Source organism: Pinus tabuliformis, chromosome 4_1 (genome assembly GCF_031772625.1).
Source record: "Pinus tabuliformis cultivar Carrire ecotype Pingquan chromosome 4_1, CPIR1, whole genome shotgun sequence".
Classification (NCBI taxonomy): domain Eukaryota; kingdom Viridiplantae; phylum Streptophyta; class Pinopsida; order Pinales; family Pinaceae; genus Pinus; species Pinus tabuliformis.
In genome coordinates this window covers 351,033,374-351,049,499 of record NC_142303.1, presented here as the reverse complement: position 1 = coordinate 351,049,499, position 16,126 = coordinate 351,033,374, and the positions used below count along the sequence as shown (strand labels likewise).

General features: G+C 37.2%; 1 pseudogene; it reads left to right on the top strand.

Annotated features, from left to right (window-relative positions):
- LOC149175728 (UDP-glucuronic acid decarboxylase 2 pseudogene) overlaps nt 1–16,126 on the top strand; it is a 140,493-nt pseudogene that overhangs the window by 49,996 nt on the left and 74,371 nt on the right.

Here is a 16,126-nt window from a genome sequence, read left to right as displayed (position 1 = left end):
CAGAAATATATGACAATTACAGACTCAAAACATGAGAAAAAATTGATCACCTTTCGCTTACTAAGACAACCCTTTATATATATTTTTCCTCTTACAATACCATGGTCCACAAACCATGGTCAGAAATCAATATTAATCCCATCCTTTTACAAAATAATTGGCTTTGACCCACCCTAAAGCCCCTATGACTCCTAAAACACTACGTGAAGCACATTCCTCTCCTCAAAATGTAGGTTCTTTACAAAACTTTGACAAAACTTCGACCTAGGTGGACCTTACCCAATAGCCCCCCGATACAAAGATGTGACTCATCCCGAGTCACTCAGCTGGTAGGTTTTAAATATTTTCTTTGAGACCAATGTATGCATCATTTAATGGTTGAAGTGTCTCTATGCACTACATTCAAGCCCATCGTACTTCCTCTAATAACTTATTTGTCGTCGGCCCTACTGCCACGAGACTAATGCTTCTTTGTGTATGCTTTATCTTCTTCAACTTTCTCTCCACTGTCTGTGAGAGCTGAATGACTTCATCTGTACTGAAAGAATCTTCTCCTTTCGCTATAGCTCATTGGTCTGTCCCTGCAAAAACTTTCCTTTCTGGAGATGGGAATACCATTGCATAGGTGCTAGGGTCTTCGTCATCACTTTGATTCATCAAATTGGTTCTACTTATCGTGGATCTCTGTCTGTATCTTCTATACATGTGGGTCCTCCTGCAGCGAGGCCCATATCTCCATAGTGTCTTTGAATATCTAGCTACAATCCTTGACTGTAGCAGCTTTATATTTCATAACAACCTTTATATCCGTTGTGTGTTTCCTAAGAACCTCTGGTGGAGTTTCTAGCAATAGCCTCATCTACAACTTTGTGATCTACATTTCGAACTCAAATTTGAGTTTTTCAAGTTCTTCCTTTGATTATTTTATTGTTGTAGCAAGCTTCTGATGCTTCTCTTTAGGTGCCTCCTATGTCTGGATCTGAAGCTCTTGTAGCTTGTTGGAGGCTTTGGCGACTACCCCTTCTAGCTATTGTCTGTGTGCAACTAACTCATCTCGATCCTTGATTGACTGATTCTTATGCTCGAACATCAGTTGGTTATCATATTTATCTTATTTAATCATGAACACAACATGCTACTTGCATATCTTGAGTTAATTAGTTACTCCCTGATGTAACTTGTGCAAGGTCTAAATGGGGAGCACCACTAAATTTATACTCATATTTTTCCATTGCTACAGGCTCTCCTGATCTTCGCTAGTGTCAAAATGTAAAGCATCACTTGGTAGTTTCATAGCCTAGAGCTTAGATTTGATTACTATACCTGTGCTAAATGGTGCCATGCTCACTTGAACCATGCTCGCTTGAGCCACACCCCACTAAACCTTGAGCTTCTTAAGGCCTTGTTGGACCTCTGTCAAAATGGCTTTATACTGGTCTTCAATATTCCCTTATAAGTCCTTCATCACAGCTCAAATTATGTCTCCAATATCATTAATGTCCTCCTCAGTGAGGACCATCAGTTCTACGCCAGTGGATCTCTCCAATTTTTTCTTCTTCCACGCTCCTCCAACACTTCATTTCCACCTTTTAACTATGAAAGGGGAATCTACATCATCAGTGTCAACAAAAGGGTTTTCACCACCCTGATCACCGCCTCTGGTGGCCTATTCCTTCTACTCAACTTCGCTCTTTGTCTCTGGCATAGTTTCCTTCTCTAGCTTGAATTTGACTTTCTCAGTCACCTTCTTTTGACCCTTATTGTTATCGTTCTTGGTTGGCTACTTCATGGTCTGCACACCTAAAATATTTTTCACTACTCGACTCATGCATACTTATTCTTTCTCGGCTCCTTCCATTGGTGGAGTTAGCCAATCACTTGGCCAGTTTCTCACCACTTGTGCAATGTCATCATTAGTGGCTAAGAATGGTAACTTGTACAATACCTTCTCTAGGTCCTTCTTAGCATGAATTTGTACATGGTGAAAGTGTGCCTTCAAGTTTACAATTGCTTTGTATTGTTCAAATAGAACTGGTGATAGCCTCAACTTCTAGCTGATCACGGTGTGCAAATCTATTTCAAATAAGGCCCAGAACATCTTGTTCCTTGTAACATGGGCCAGCTCCTTCGAAGCCCGCAGTGATGCAAACCTCGTAGCCTCACAGATTTTAGGGTCCACATTGGGGAACTGTGACTCCTCTGGCATTCTTCATGATGTCAATTCTATCAACAAAAATAACCACATGTAGTGGAATTGTTTTCCCTCTTCTTGTGTCTCCCAATAATCATCCGAATCTTCTTGGCAAAGATATTTCACCCAATTAAACTAGACATCTTTGTTGTATTATGTAGCCAATGATATGATTGGTGCGGGTATCTCATCCACCAACACTTTCTCATTATCTTCCCAGCCAAAATGTGCATGGAAAAATGCATAGGTTGATCATTAATGGAGCTGATGAGAAATCCCCTAGACTTCCTGATCAAATCATACTCCTTCTTCATCGTCTCAACCAATGTTTTCTCCTAATATTTTCAGACGAATGTGTTGGCGGAGTTTTCTCCTCGGTAGGGAAGCACAATTATACTTCTAATCAACATATCACCAATGGGGATCCTTTCCCCCAGCCACAAACAACCATCATGAACCGATTCCATCAAATGGCACACACATATTGTGTTGATATTGTTGTACCCAAAGTGTAGAATAGAGAGCATATTCAACAACCCATCTCCCTGAATTCCTACTACCCACGACAATGGTTCGACCTTTGTTACTCCATCTTCTTCATAGTAAAATTATTTCAAATACTTTTGGGCTAGAACTGTAGATACTTTCTCCAATAATTAAGATCTCAGCCCTCCATTTACAGTTGTGGCATCCTTGCCAACAATTCTCCCTCAATCAACACCTCACCCGGTAACAGTGGTGTAAAGACTTTGAATTTAATAGCATATGGGTCCTTGTTAACCTGGGAGGTCATTTTTCAAGGCGACATATAGGGTGGAAACCTAGAGATTGGTTCCACATATTCTTTTCCAATATCTTCTACTATGTTGGCCACTTCTTCCACATCTGAATCATGGGGCTCCATCGACTACTTCTACTTATCCAACCTCTACTTAGTTCTCTATTCCTTAGTGATTTTTCTATGCGATTTCCTCACTGGAGGCTGCTTGTTTTTTTGCGCGCTTGCGCTAGTAGTTTTCTTCCTTGGGGACCTCAACCTGATGATAGGCAATGGCAGTGTAGCAGTCATTAGGAATCCTAGCTCTTGTCTAAGAAAACATTTTTCAATTTCCTCCCAATTCATGCAACAGAACGCTCGGCTCAGACTTAAGCGAAAAATTTCCAGTCGAATTATCAGTTAGAAAAGTGTTCAAATGTGGAGCATGTTTCTATATTTATAACCTTTTTAAATTTCAAACTTCTTGATCTCCTTTATATCCACCTCACAAATGAGAATTTTGTAGCAAATTTGCCTATATATGCTCATTAAATGCATTCCCCCTACTCCTTTTAACAAAAATTTCCCTATCAAATCAACTGTAGCAACCCCAGTGGTCATATTCTGGATGAACTACATCAAACCCTTTCATGTAGTGTAGTTACTCCTTCTTTGTCACAACTTCCTCCATCTACGCCATCCTCTTGAAGACCACACAACACATCCTCCTCGACAGAGTCCTTCTTTAGTAGAGTAGTTTAATGTCTCGTGCTTCCTTCCAACTGCCTATAGCACTAAGACTTTTCTTCGTTCATATAGTCATTATGCAGTCCCAGTGATGCAATCATCCCTCTACATTTTCAACCTACTACCATTTACTCGCCTATGAAAGAATTCTCCATTTAGCTTCGCTAGCTAAACTGCGCCACCATCTGAGATATCCCTGACAATATATGGTCCTAACTAATTCATTTGGAATTTTTTAGGGAACCTTGTGAACTAACTATCATACAGCATAACCAATTCTCAATTCTTAAAATCGTTTTTCTTAATATGCTATTCGTGCCAAGCCTTTTCGCTGGATTTCTTCACTTGTTGGTGAAATCCTGTAATAAAACAATCTTCCTTGAGTGCGAGTAGTTGATCCAATATCTCCTCCTTAATTTTGTTGTCTGTGATGTCCATGACTGTGAAAATTCTAAGACTCGATAATATGTATTGCATAGGAATTAGTACTTTTTGTCCATAAAACAATCTAAACAGAGTTTTCCCTGTCAACTTCTTGCAGGTAGTCTTGTATGCCCATGAAACTGTTGGTATGTGTGTATCCCAATCGTTTCTATTGCCATTGCATAATTTAGTCAGAGTGTTCTCCAAAATTTTGTTGAAAGTCTCAACCATGCCATTTGCCTAAGGATGATAAGGCTGCTCTTCTAGTGATGAAATTGAAATTATTTTGTTAATGCTTCAATAGTGTTGTATAGGAAGTGTGATTGTTGGTTGCTCATCAATATCTTTGGACACCAAAATCTCAACAAGATATATTCAAAGAAAAACTGCATAGCAGTGTCTACATTGCAATCCTTTACTAGTTATGCTTCATCCCACCTGGTCAAATAATCTGTCACAGTAATAAGGTAGCGTGCACCAATCTTCTTTCTTGGTAGATTGATCGTACCAACAAAGTAAATTTCTCATTTATCAAAATCCTTCTAGGTGACTTGTGGATTTAGTGGAAATTCATCCCTTCTCAATAGTCTTCTGGTCCTCTCGTAGACACTACAAGCACTATAATAGCCCTTTTAATCCTTGTGCATCGTGGGCCACCCTAGTCCCGCTCTTAATATCTTCTGCCCAGTGGCTTTTCTTGCATTGTTTCCTCCCAGGACACCACCATGTTCTTCTGCAAAAATATTATCTTTCATGTTTAGGGACATGTCTGCGCAATATCCCGTAGGGGCCCATTTTATACAAATGCCCAGTAATCAGAGAAAACTTTGCAGCTCTAACTACAAGTTCTTTCATTTGTTGAGTTGTATACTCTGGAGGGGCTACTCTGGTAGAAAAATAATAAAATGATATCACTGAAATGATCATCAAAAACCCTTAATGCAAAGAGCTACACATCAAGTAGTCCCTGTTGGATGTTTGTTGGTTCTTCGTCGATCTCAATTCTGGATAGATGATCTGACCCATCATTCAATCATCATAGATTGACTATTACTTCAAAACCATATTCTTGGAATAGCAAGAGCCACCTGCAGATCTCCGCCCCAACATAGGCTTGTTTACCAAGTATTTTACCATAATTTGGCCCGTGAAGATATTAAAGTGTGTGCCTAATAAGTAATGCTTTAATTTCTGTAGTGCATATACCATATCCAAGCCCTCATGTTCTGTTGTGGAATAATTCCTTTCTACCTTAGATAATTTTCAACTCCCAAAGCTGATGGGGTGATCGATATCACCTTTTCCTGGATGTGCTAAGACAACACCCAAAGCCATATACGACACATATACATGAACGTGGACCTCCTTCTTCCAATCTGGAAACACCAAGATCAATGCAATGACCATTTTTTTCTTCAAGAGCTCGAGGTTCTTTTGACATTCATCATCCCAACAAAAGGTGACATCTTTCTTCATGAAATTTTCGATCGGCGCAGTGATTTGCATGTAGGCCTTTATGAACTTCCGATAATAATGATTATGCCCTAGAATTGTGTGGAGCTACTTCACATTCTTTGGCACATCCAGATTGATAATAACAATGATTTTTGCAAGGTCCACCATCAACCCCTTCTTCCAAACAACATTTCCAAGTAATATTCCATATGGTACACAAAAAATACACTTTTTCAAGTTCAATGAGATTTGATATTTCTTGCAGGTATTGTTGAGCCTCATGATTACTTCATTTTGACACTCTTCCTTACCTATTTTTCCTTTCCTTGACCATCATCACAAACTCAATAGGCATTAAACTACAAGGTTTTTGACATGGTAAGGTATTTAAATGTATTATCTTTCATATTTAATAATGTTCCTTATTATTGATTTAATATTTGTATTAGCTACTAAATTCACACAATTTTGGAGCTAATATATGTTTCTGTAGTCGATTCCAAGGTTTACTAGGATCAGATGTGCCACCTAAGAGGATAAAGATATGGCCATGTGGAGATTTATCCCTTTAATGATTCCCTCCTATTCATCTGAACTAGATCATCAAATGATTGTTTGATTGTGTGGTTAAATAGTAAAGTCAACTTGTTGCTGAATAGGTGAGTGAGAGTCCATCATTCCTGCACTTCATGATTTTCTTTTCCAAATAGAAAATCATGAGAAGCGTTATCTTGATATTTGATTAGAATCTTAATTTAGAACTCTGTTGGTTAGGGTAGACGTAAAAGCCTCAAATATTTATTGACACGGGATTTAATAAATATTGTGCATCAAACGTGAATAGGAGGTTAATTTTTATATGCAACAATATTGTTTCAAACTATGTTTTATCTATTAATGAAGAATGAATGTTTGATGTGTAGCTAAATGTTTGATTAAAGTTTTATGACCACCTATTTGTGGAGGGCCCCTGGAAACAATGATGTTTTTTCATTTTTTATATCTTTTCTTTATCATTTTTCTAGTTGATCATATGTTTTTTGTAGTCTTGATTTCAATCAGATAGCTATAGTAAGATTTCACTAATCGTTCCCTTTTCAAGTTGATTTATAATGATGCTAATGGTAGTGTAATCATTTTTCATATATTTCTTTATAGTTTCATTTCAGAGTACTTCATTTCAAAGCATGAGTGATTTCTTTATGGTTTTCATTTCAGAAAGATGAGTGATTGATAATGAGTAAATGTGTGTTTTTCATTTTGAATAGAAGTCAATTTCATTTTTTTTTTTAATGAAAAGGATTTGTATAATGTTAGATGAATAATTGTTTTTTTAGATATTAAATTTGTGTTGCAATAGATTAGTTAAGTTTCCTTAATGAGATAGTGTGAGTCTGCGTTAAGTTTCATTTTGCAAGTGTGAAGAGCATTTTTTATTTCATTAGAAATGAGTGAGGAAATATTAGGAATATTTAATGTGTTAAATCCATTTTTTTGAAGAGTAATATAGGAATGAAAAACACCCTTAGAAGTAATTTTCAATAACTCAGTCATGCATATTAATAATCTAATTTAATGCAAAGGACTTCTAGCATATATAGTGCACTTGCACTTCATAAGTTTACCAACTATGGTCGATAATTTATGTAATAATTAAGACAATTAAATTGACAAAAATTTTGGTGTTGTTTTCGGGGAAGTGTAAATAGAAGTCTTTGCCTTTTTCATTTTTATAAATTAAAAAAAAACAACAAAAACAAAAACATGATATGCAAAGGGAAAGATACTCTAGGGGTATATTTGTAGGTAGAGGTAAGAGTTTAATTCCAACAACATAACTCACCCCACCATCACATCATAGTGCCACACCACCGACATAAACTCAAATTCCATCCATAGTAGGCACACACAAACTCTCTGAGGTATTAAGATCTCAAGTGCAACCTAGGGATTCACCAACTTCATCAACAGAAGCCATTATATAAGAATACGATACCATATCTCCAAAAATAGGAGTAATTTTCCTATCTTCAACCGGAGAACAACTTCTAGCGCAAGAGATGGAAGTTCCTGCTAAAGAAGAGGAAGAAGAAACCTATTTTAACAAACCATTGATCGAAGAACTAGAGGAAATAGAGGAAGATGAAAACCAAATTTTGGAACTAGAACCCTATATTAGTTCTAAATAATCTACAATGGATGCAGAAGGGGAAGGAGAGGTACGTAATGTTAATGGTGAACAACCTAGGATTGGAGGAGGAAGAGGGGGAAATAGGGGAGGTGGAAGAGGTGGAGGAAGAGGAAGAGGGAGAGGATAAGATATAAATCCAAACCCCTTTGGATTTCCTCTCCTTGATGAATATATAACTATGCAAATGAAAAACATCTCACCCTCTATCCTTCCAAAATTTCATGGACCAAGGAGTGAAGATCCTCGAACATTTCTCTTTGAATTTGAAGTCTTTTATAGATCATATGATTATCTTCATGATGATCAAAAGTTGAAATTATTCCCTCCAACCCTTAAATATGCAACATTAAATTGGTTTATGGGTTTAGGAATAAATTCCATAATAACATGGGAAAAAATGAAAACTACATTGTTAGAGAAATATAAGGACTACTGTATGCCCCATAATATTAAGGTTGAAGTATTTAAAATGGTAGATAAATAAGATGAAAATCTTGAAGACTTCGTTGAAAGATTTTCTTATAATGTTCAAAGGGAAGAAAATGAATAATTCAGATGAGGAAACTTTGAAAGCTCTCTTATTGAAATCCATTAGAGATGAGTTGATTGATCTTCTCAATCTAATGGGTAAGGGAGACATTTCTGAATTGTCACTTGGAGATATTTGTGAGTTATGCATACACATTTCAAGAGGCAAAGAAAGAACTGGGAAAAATACAAGAGATCCTATTTTATCAAGGATTAATAAATCTGCAACTTGGATAGTAAGTAGAGTCGAATTAGGTAATTTGCTTGATAGTTTCAAAACAAATATTTTAGGGAGCCTTAGTTAACAAAATGACTCCCTTGAAATACAAAACAAGAAAAAAGTGTAGAAAGAAACCTGCCTTGAGAGAATGTCATCTTGATTTAAAGAGTGTAAAAACTTGTGTTATATGTGAGGAAAATCATGATACAAAAGAATTTCCCTCAATACCAGGTCTTGAATTTTTCTATCAAGAAGAAGGAGTACCAAATTACGTAGACCCTCTTTGTTTTATTGCTAAAACACCATGGGAGAATCCACAACCAAATATAGCTCAAGGTTTTCACACTCAACCATTTACACAACCATCACAAAGTAATTGGACTACCCAAATGCATTGGAAATCTTGGCCACGACCTTCATCACAAGGATGGTAAAATCCTTTTGGAAAGTACCCTCAATATCCTCAATATCCACAATTTCAACAATCATATCCTACTTTTCCTCCACAATATTATCCTAAACTTGTTCAACAAACTCAACCCCACAATTTGAATCCACAATTTTCATAACCATTTCCTCAAAGACTAAATCAGTTGCCTTCCCAACCACTTCCAAATATAAATAATAATACAAATTCACAACATGTTTAAAATATGGAAGGACAAAATTTCCAAACTTTCATGATAACTCCATTAGATCTAAACAATGTTCAACTTAGATCTAGTAGAATATTACAGAAAAAGTCCCGATCAATTATTATTTAGGAAAGTGAAAAAGAAAATATCTCTTAAGAAGATAAATTTCTTAATGGAAAAGAGAAAACTCAAAAACAACCTTCAAATAACTCAACTCCTATTATGGAACAACCTTTAGTATCTGTTTCAAAACCACCTTTTCCTTAGAGCTTAAAAATTCATGAAGGGGTAGAAAAACATATTTTATTACCTGATCATAACATGTTAGATGAACAAAAGAATGTTTGCATAAAAATACCTTTTCTGTAAGCCCTTAAGGAAATAGCATTTTTTTACAAAGATAATTAGGGAATTGAGTATAAGAAGACTAGGAACAAAAATAAAAGAAGTCAAAAGAATCCAAATAGTTGGAAAAATTGCAGATATCATGATGGGTAAGGGAACAATTTAGAAATATCTTGATCCAGGATGTGGGATTGTGAAAACATGTATCAATGGTGTAGAGATCCCAAATACATTGATATATCTAGGGGTAGCTATAAACATCATGAGTAAACAAACTACGAATCAATTAAACTTTCTAATCTTCAATATACAACTACATTGTTATAATTGGTAGATAGATTTGCAATAAAACCTAACGGCATGTTAGAACATATATATGTATCTTTAGATTCTTGGGGATACCCTGTCAATTTTATGATTTTAACATTGAAGAATAACTTACGAGGACATTAATTAATTCTAGGAAGGTCATGACTAGCTACGATCGATGATTTTCTAAGTTGTAAATCTGGTGATATGTTTATTTTTTATGGGAGCTCAACAAAGAAATTCACACTATTGTTGGCCTTATGATGCATGTGTTGTACTTGATGGCAACCCACTTGTAGTAGAACAACTCACTTGTACATGGTAACTAGATGAATCTAGGTAACTAGATGAATCTACATGAGAGATATCCAGATGTGACAGAATGCATGGTAGTTGTGTTTTCATATGTGACAAAATGCAGGGTAGTTCAAAGGAATCATTTCAGAAGTAATATGGCAAATCACATTATAACAAGTCTATTCAGAGGAAACAAAGTAATGGTAAAAGAGAATAGGATGTGTTAGGATATTCCGACACATAGGAAATAGTTAAGTACAACTTGGTCTAATATAGAGTTAGGTATAGAGTTAGGTAAAGTGTGTTTCTTTACCATCTACATTTTGTAACTTACAATCCGACGGTCACGATATGTAGTGATCCGACGGTTCATTCTCTCCTCGGTATTATCAACACTTGATCCGTGGCTTAGCACCCGATTGGTCCATGATCTATATTTAAAGAGCATGGAGGGTCATTTGTAGGTCAACCATTCATGAGAGAAGCTTATGTAAATTTTCATTCTTTATTAATAAATTTCCTGAAGTGGCCACGTTGGCTCAGGCCGTGGACTGTTTCCCCCTCTGGGGTTTTAACCACGTCAAAAGTACTGGTGTATTGATCTGTGATCTGTTTGTGAGCGGTGTCCTTTGGTGTTCTGTCTGAGGAACTTACCCTGTAAATTCCTACATGGTATCAGAGCTATTTGAGGGCCGCGTCCGTTGGTGATCCAAATCCGAAGCCGATAGAACTGCATCTGACTACCGTTTCCTAGATCTACTGTTTCTGACTACTTTCGGGCTGAGAGGACTGCTCTGTTGGGAGCATCTATTCTAGTGAGGAACCACTTTCGTTTCATGCAAAAAGGTTTTCGATAGCCATAGCTGCATCGTTTTTAAGATCAGGAGGTATCCAGTGTTTATTTGCAGTTTACAGTTATTTTCTCTCTGTTTATTTCGGTTTTCGGTTTATTTAACTTTTTTTATTACCGGATCTATACCTTCCATTTCTACATATGCTCTTTGCCCTATGACTCTGTGCGATTTTGGAAAATCAGAAACAGAAAGGAAGGATTTTTCTCATGCGTATGCTCTTTCCCGCTGCGCCTTAGTGTGATCTCGGAAAATCAGAAACATTGAGGAAAATATTTAATTTCTGGCTAAAGCTAACTTGGAGCTGCAAGGTTCATTTTTGAAAGTATTTAGTTTCCAGCTAAAGCTAAATTTGAGCTACAAGGTTCGTTTTTTTTGTATATCCGTGTTGGGTTTTGTGTTTTTTTGTTTTGTAGGGAAAAAGAGCTTTCTCAAAGCAAGCACGCAACCCAAAGCATCAACCTCTCTCTCTCTCTCTCTCTCACAGAAAATTTTTGAATAGCTCAAAGCTAATTTATGAGAGTAGAGGTCTTGGGTTCAAGTCTCCATTTTTTGGGGGCGGATTTTTTCATTTCCGCACATTCCCGCACTTCGTCGATGACTTCATCAAATTTTCTTCAAAAAGGCATAACTTCTTCATCCGGAAGCCATTTTCAGAACCGTTTTTTTGAAGCAGCCTAATTTTTCGAGATATTTCCATTGCAACACTTAGTTTCAGCATCTATAACTTCAGTGTTTTTTAAAATGGAAATTCCATGCCAAGTTATTCTTGACAGCACCAACTACTTCCAATGGTGGTCCTACATTGTGGATTTTCTTAGAAGTAAAGGTCTTTACAGAATAGCCACAAGCCAAGAGACCAAATTGAAAGATGAAGACAAGGCAGCTAAATGGGAAAATAGACAAGACCAAGCACATGGGTTGATAAGGATGTCTATTTCTCCAAATCTTAGATTCCACATTGCAGAACTTGACACTCCTGATGAAGCAATGAAACAGATTACTAAAGTCTTTGGAATTAAAAATGAACTTAAAGCCCATCAACTTGAAAATGAATTTTTTACATTGGACCCCAATAATTTTTCTTGCATTGAAGAATTTTTGTCCAAGTTCAAGACCCTTAGACTTCTCTTGGAAGGTGTTAAGGTTAAGAAAGAAGATAGTAGCCTTATCTACTCCATTCTTACTAAGTTGGGACCAGCCTATTCTGTGTTTGTTTCCACCTTCCATTCTACAAGAGAAGCCTTCATTTCTCAAGGACAAACCTACAAGTCCCCTTCCTTTGATACCTTTTGTGATTCTTTAATAAGAGAACAAGAAAAACTCTTACACCTTGGTCTTCTTCATCTTGGAAACTCTTCTAAGAAATAGTTAGCCGCCCAACAGCAACCAAATCCAAAGAATCCTAAGAAGTTGTATCCTAAAAAGAATGGTCCTAAACCAAACAAGGGTCCTAAGCAATTTCATCCTCAAAATGAAAAATCATTTCAACAAAATGATAAGACAAATAAAAATAAAGGGAAGAAGACTGATAGACATTGCAACTTTTGTAATTGAGATGGCCACTTAGAATCCAAATGCTTTAAGAAGATGGAAGCCTTGGAAGCAGCAATGAAGAAGCATAACATCCATTTGGAGCACTCTTCAACTTCAACTTCATCTTCAGGAATGGCACTTTCTGCATGTGGTTGTCAAGCATCTCGGCCTGGCTATGCAGTAAATGTATCTTCTTCTTCTCATTCTCATGAGTGGCTCATTGATTCTGGAGCTTCTTATCACATGGCCAAAAACAAAGCCATGTTTTCTTCTTTAAATGATTGTAACACCAAAAATATATATGTTGGTGATGATAGATCTCTTAGTGTTTTAGGGACTGGAACTGTTCATCTAGACAATGGTCAGTTTAATGATGTATTATGTGTTCCAACCTTATCCTGCAACCTTCTATCTGTATATCAGATAACCCATTCAGGTGAAGGTAAAATTGTTGAATTTTCACCTCACGATGTTCTAATTAAGGACCTAAGAGATCCTAGACAGATTTTAGCTACTGGCATTGCTGATAATTCTACAAGGTTGTGTAAGTTTCACAACTTTGGGTCATCAAATCTTCCCTCAGTATTTGTTGCTCATAATGATGAAGTGAGCAAACTTTGGCATGAGCGATTTGGTCACTTAAACTATCGCTTTCTTCAGAATCTATGTAAAGAAAATATGGTGACAGGTCTTCCAATGGTATCTTGCAGAGATGGTGTTTGTTCCGGATGTGTACTCGGAAAACATCATCGAGATAGTTTTGAAAAACGTGCCTCTTGGCACGCCTCAGCCCCTTTATAGCTCGTGCATAGTGATTTATGTGGTCCACTTCTAGTTGCTTCATTCTCTGGCTACAATTATTTCTTAACTTTCATTGATGATTTCTCCAGACGCACTTGGGTGTACATCTTAAAACTCAAGAGTGAAGTATTTAACATGTTCTTGGCCTTTAAGGCCTTTGTTGAAAAACAATCTGGACATCAAATTCTTAAGCTAAGATATGATAATGGCAGAGAATATGTTAAAAACACATTCATCAACTTTTGCACTGAGAATGGAATTCAAATGCAACATACTCTTCCATATACTCCACAACAAAATGGTGTAGCTGCAAGGAAGAATCGCACCTTAAAGGAAATGGCTAATTATATGCTTCAATCTAAAGGACTTAGTCTTCATTATTGGGCAAAAGCAATTAACTGTGCAAATTACATAATAAATCACACTCCTACTAAGGTTTTAAAGAATATCACTCCAGAAGAAGCATGGAGCTCAATCAAACCAAATGTAAGTCACTTTCGTGTTTTTGGAAGTGAAGCATGGGCCCATATTCCTGATGAGAAACATAAAGCTTTAGAACCTAAGAGTTAAAAATGTATTTTTGTTGGATATTCTGAAGATGTCAAAGGATATAGACTTATTCCACTTAAGTCCAAAAATGTTATCATTAGAAGAGATGTAAAGTTTGCTGAAAATATATTGGCCTGCGAGCCTAGTTCAGCGGATGTGCCACCTCTCCCTATCGCTTCTACTTTTGAAAATATTTCTTCTTCAGATGATGAAAGCAAGCATGAAACTCCTCCCCCACCTTCTCAGGATCCTCCTTCAGCTCCTCAGCTTCCAAAATGGGTCTGTGCTACTCGGGATGCAGCAGGTGATCTTGCCGGTGATCCTACAAATCAGCGATGTACACGTTCTCAGTTCGATAGAGCCTCTTCTTTACTGGCTCAAGCTTTAGTGAATTATGATCCTGACACCTTTGCAGAAGCTTCAGGCCATCCAGATTGGGAAGCAGCTATGAATGAAGAATATCATTCATTATTGACAAATGATACATGGGATCTTGTTCCTCTACCAAAGGGATGGAAACTTGTTAGATGCAAATGGGTTTACAGAACCAAGTATGGACCAGATGGGAAAGTTGATAAACATAAAGCTCGTCTTGTTGCTAAGGGTTTCTCACAAGTTGAAGGAGTTAACTACACTGAAACCTTCTCCCCTGTTGCCAAACTGAACTCTATCCGCCTTGTTCTTTCCCTTGCTGCTTCTTTCAAATGGGAAGTCCATCAGATGGATGTTAAATCTGCCTTCTTGCATGGGGACTTGCATGAAGAAATCTATATGGAACAACCTATTGGCTTTATACAAACAGACTCCAGCCTTGTATGTCAGCTTAAGAAATCCCTTTATGGTCTCAAGCAAGCTCCTCGAGCTTGGTATGCCAAAATGGATAACTTTCTTTTAGAATCTGGCTTTTCTTGGTGTCATTCTGACAACACTGTCTACACCAAGAAAGCGGGCAAGTCTCTTATCATTCTTGTTCTTTATGTTGATGATCTTATCATGACTGGTAATGATCCCAACCTTATAAACCATGTGAAGTCTAGCCTTAAAAGGAAGTTTGAAATGACAGACTTAGGACATTTACGTTATTTTCTTGGTCTTCAAGTCTTGCAATCCAAGGAAGGTATTTCCCTTTCCCAATCCAAGTATGCCTGTGATATTCTATGCCATTTTCACATGGAAGACTATAAGCCAGGCCCTTCTCCCTTTCAGTCTAGAGTCAAACTTTCAGTCACTTGTACTTCTCCTGAAGTTGATGCTACCTTATACCGTCAACTTGTAAGAAAACTTTTGTATCTAACCCATACTCGTCCTGACCTTTCCTTTGTTGTTGGCCTTGTTGCTCGGTTTATGAAAAACCCACGTGAAAGTCATTGGAAATCAGCTAAAAGAATACTTCGTTATGTTCGAGGTACAATTCAGTTTGGGATTCATTACAGTGTCGAAGCATCTCCTCTATTGGTTGGTTTCACTGATTTCGATTGGGCTGGTGACCCTGATGATCGGAAGTCTACTGCAGGTTATGTGTTCACTCTTGGTTTAAGACCTATTACATGGGCTTCCAAGAAACAAGGTGCCATTTCTCTTTCTTCAGCAGAATCGGAGTATCGTGGTGCCGTAGAAGCTAGTAAGGAAGCCTTGTGGCTTTGTCAGATCCTATCAGAGTTTGGCTTTCAGCAGCAGCATCCAACTACACTTTGGTGTGATAATCAAAGTGCCATTCAACTATGCAAGGATCCAGTCCAACATTAGCGCAGAAAGCACATTGAACTGCACATGCACTTCATCAGAAAGCTCATTCACGACCATGTTCTTGAAGTGTAATATTGTTCAACAGATGATCAAGTTGCAGACATCTTTACAAAGGCTCTCACAGAGGCGAAGTTTACTAAACTTCGATTTATGTTTGGAGTTCAGGAAGTTGTCACTAAGGGGGGATAGGTTCTAGTGCCTCCTTCCTTCTCCTATTGTGTCATATTTGTAAATCCTTCAATCCTATCCGAATTTTTTCTTAAGGGGGGATGGTAGGATATTCCGACACATTGGAAATAGTTAAGTACAACTTGGTCTAGTATAGAGTTAGGTATAGAGTTAGGTAAAGTGTGTTTCTTTACCATGTACATTTTGTAACTTACAATCCGACGGTCACGATATGTAGTGATCTGATGGTTCATTCTCTCCTCGGTATTATCAACACTTGATCCTTAACACCCGATTGGTCCATGATCTCTATTTAAAGAGCATGGAGGGTCATTTGTAGGTCAACCGTTCATGAGAGAAGTTTATGTAAATTTTCA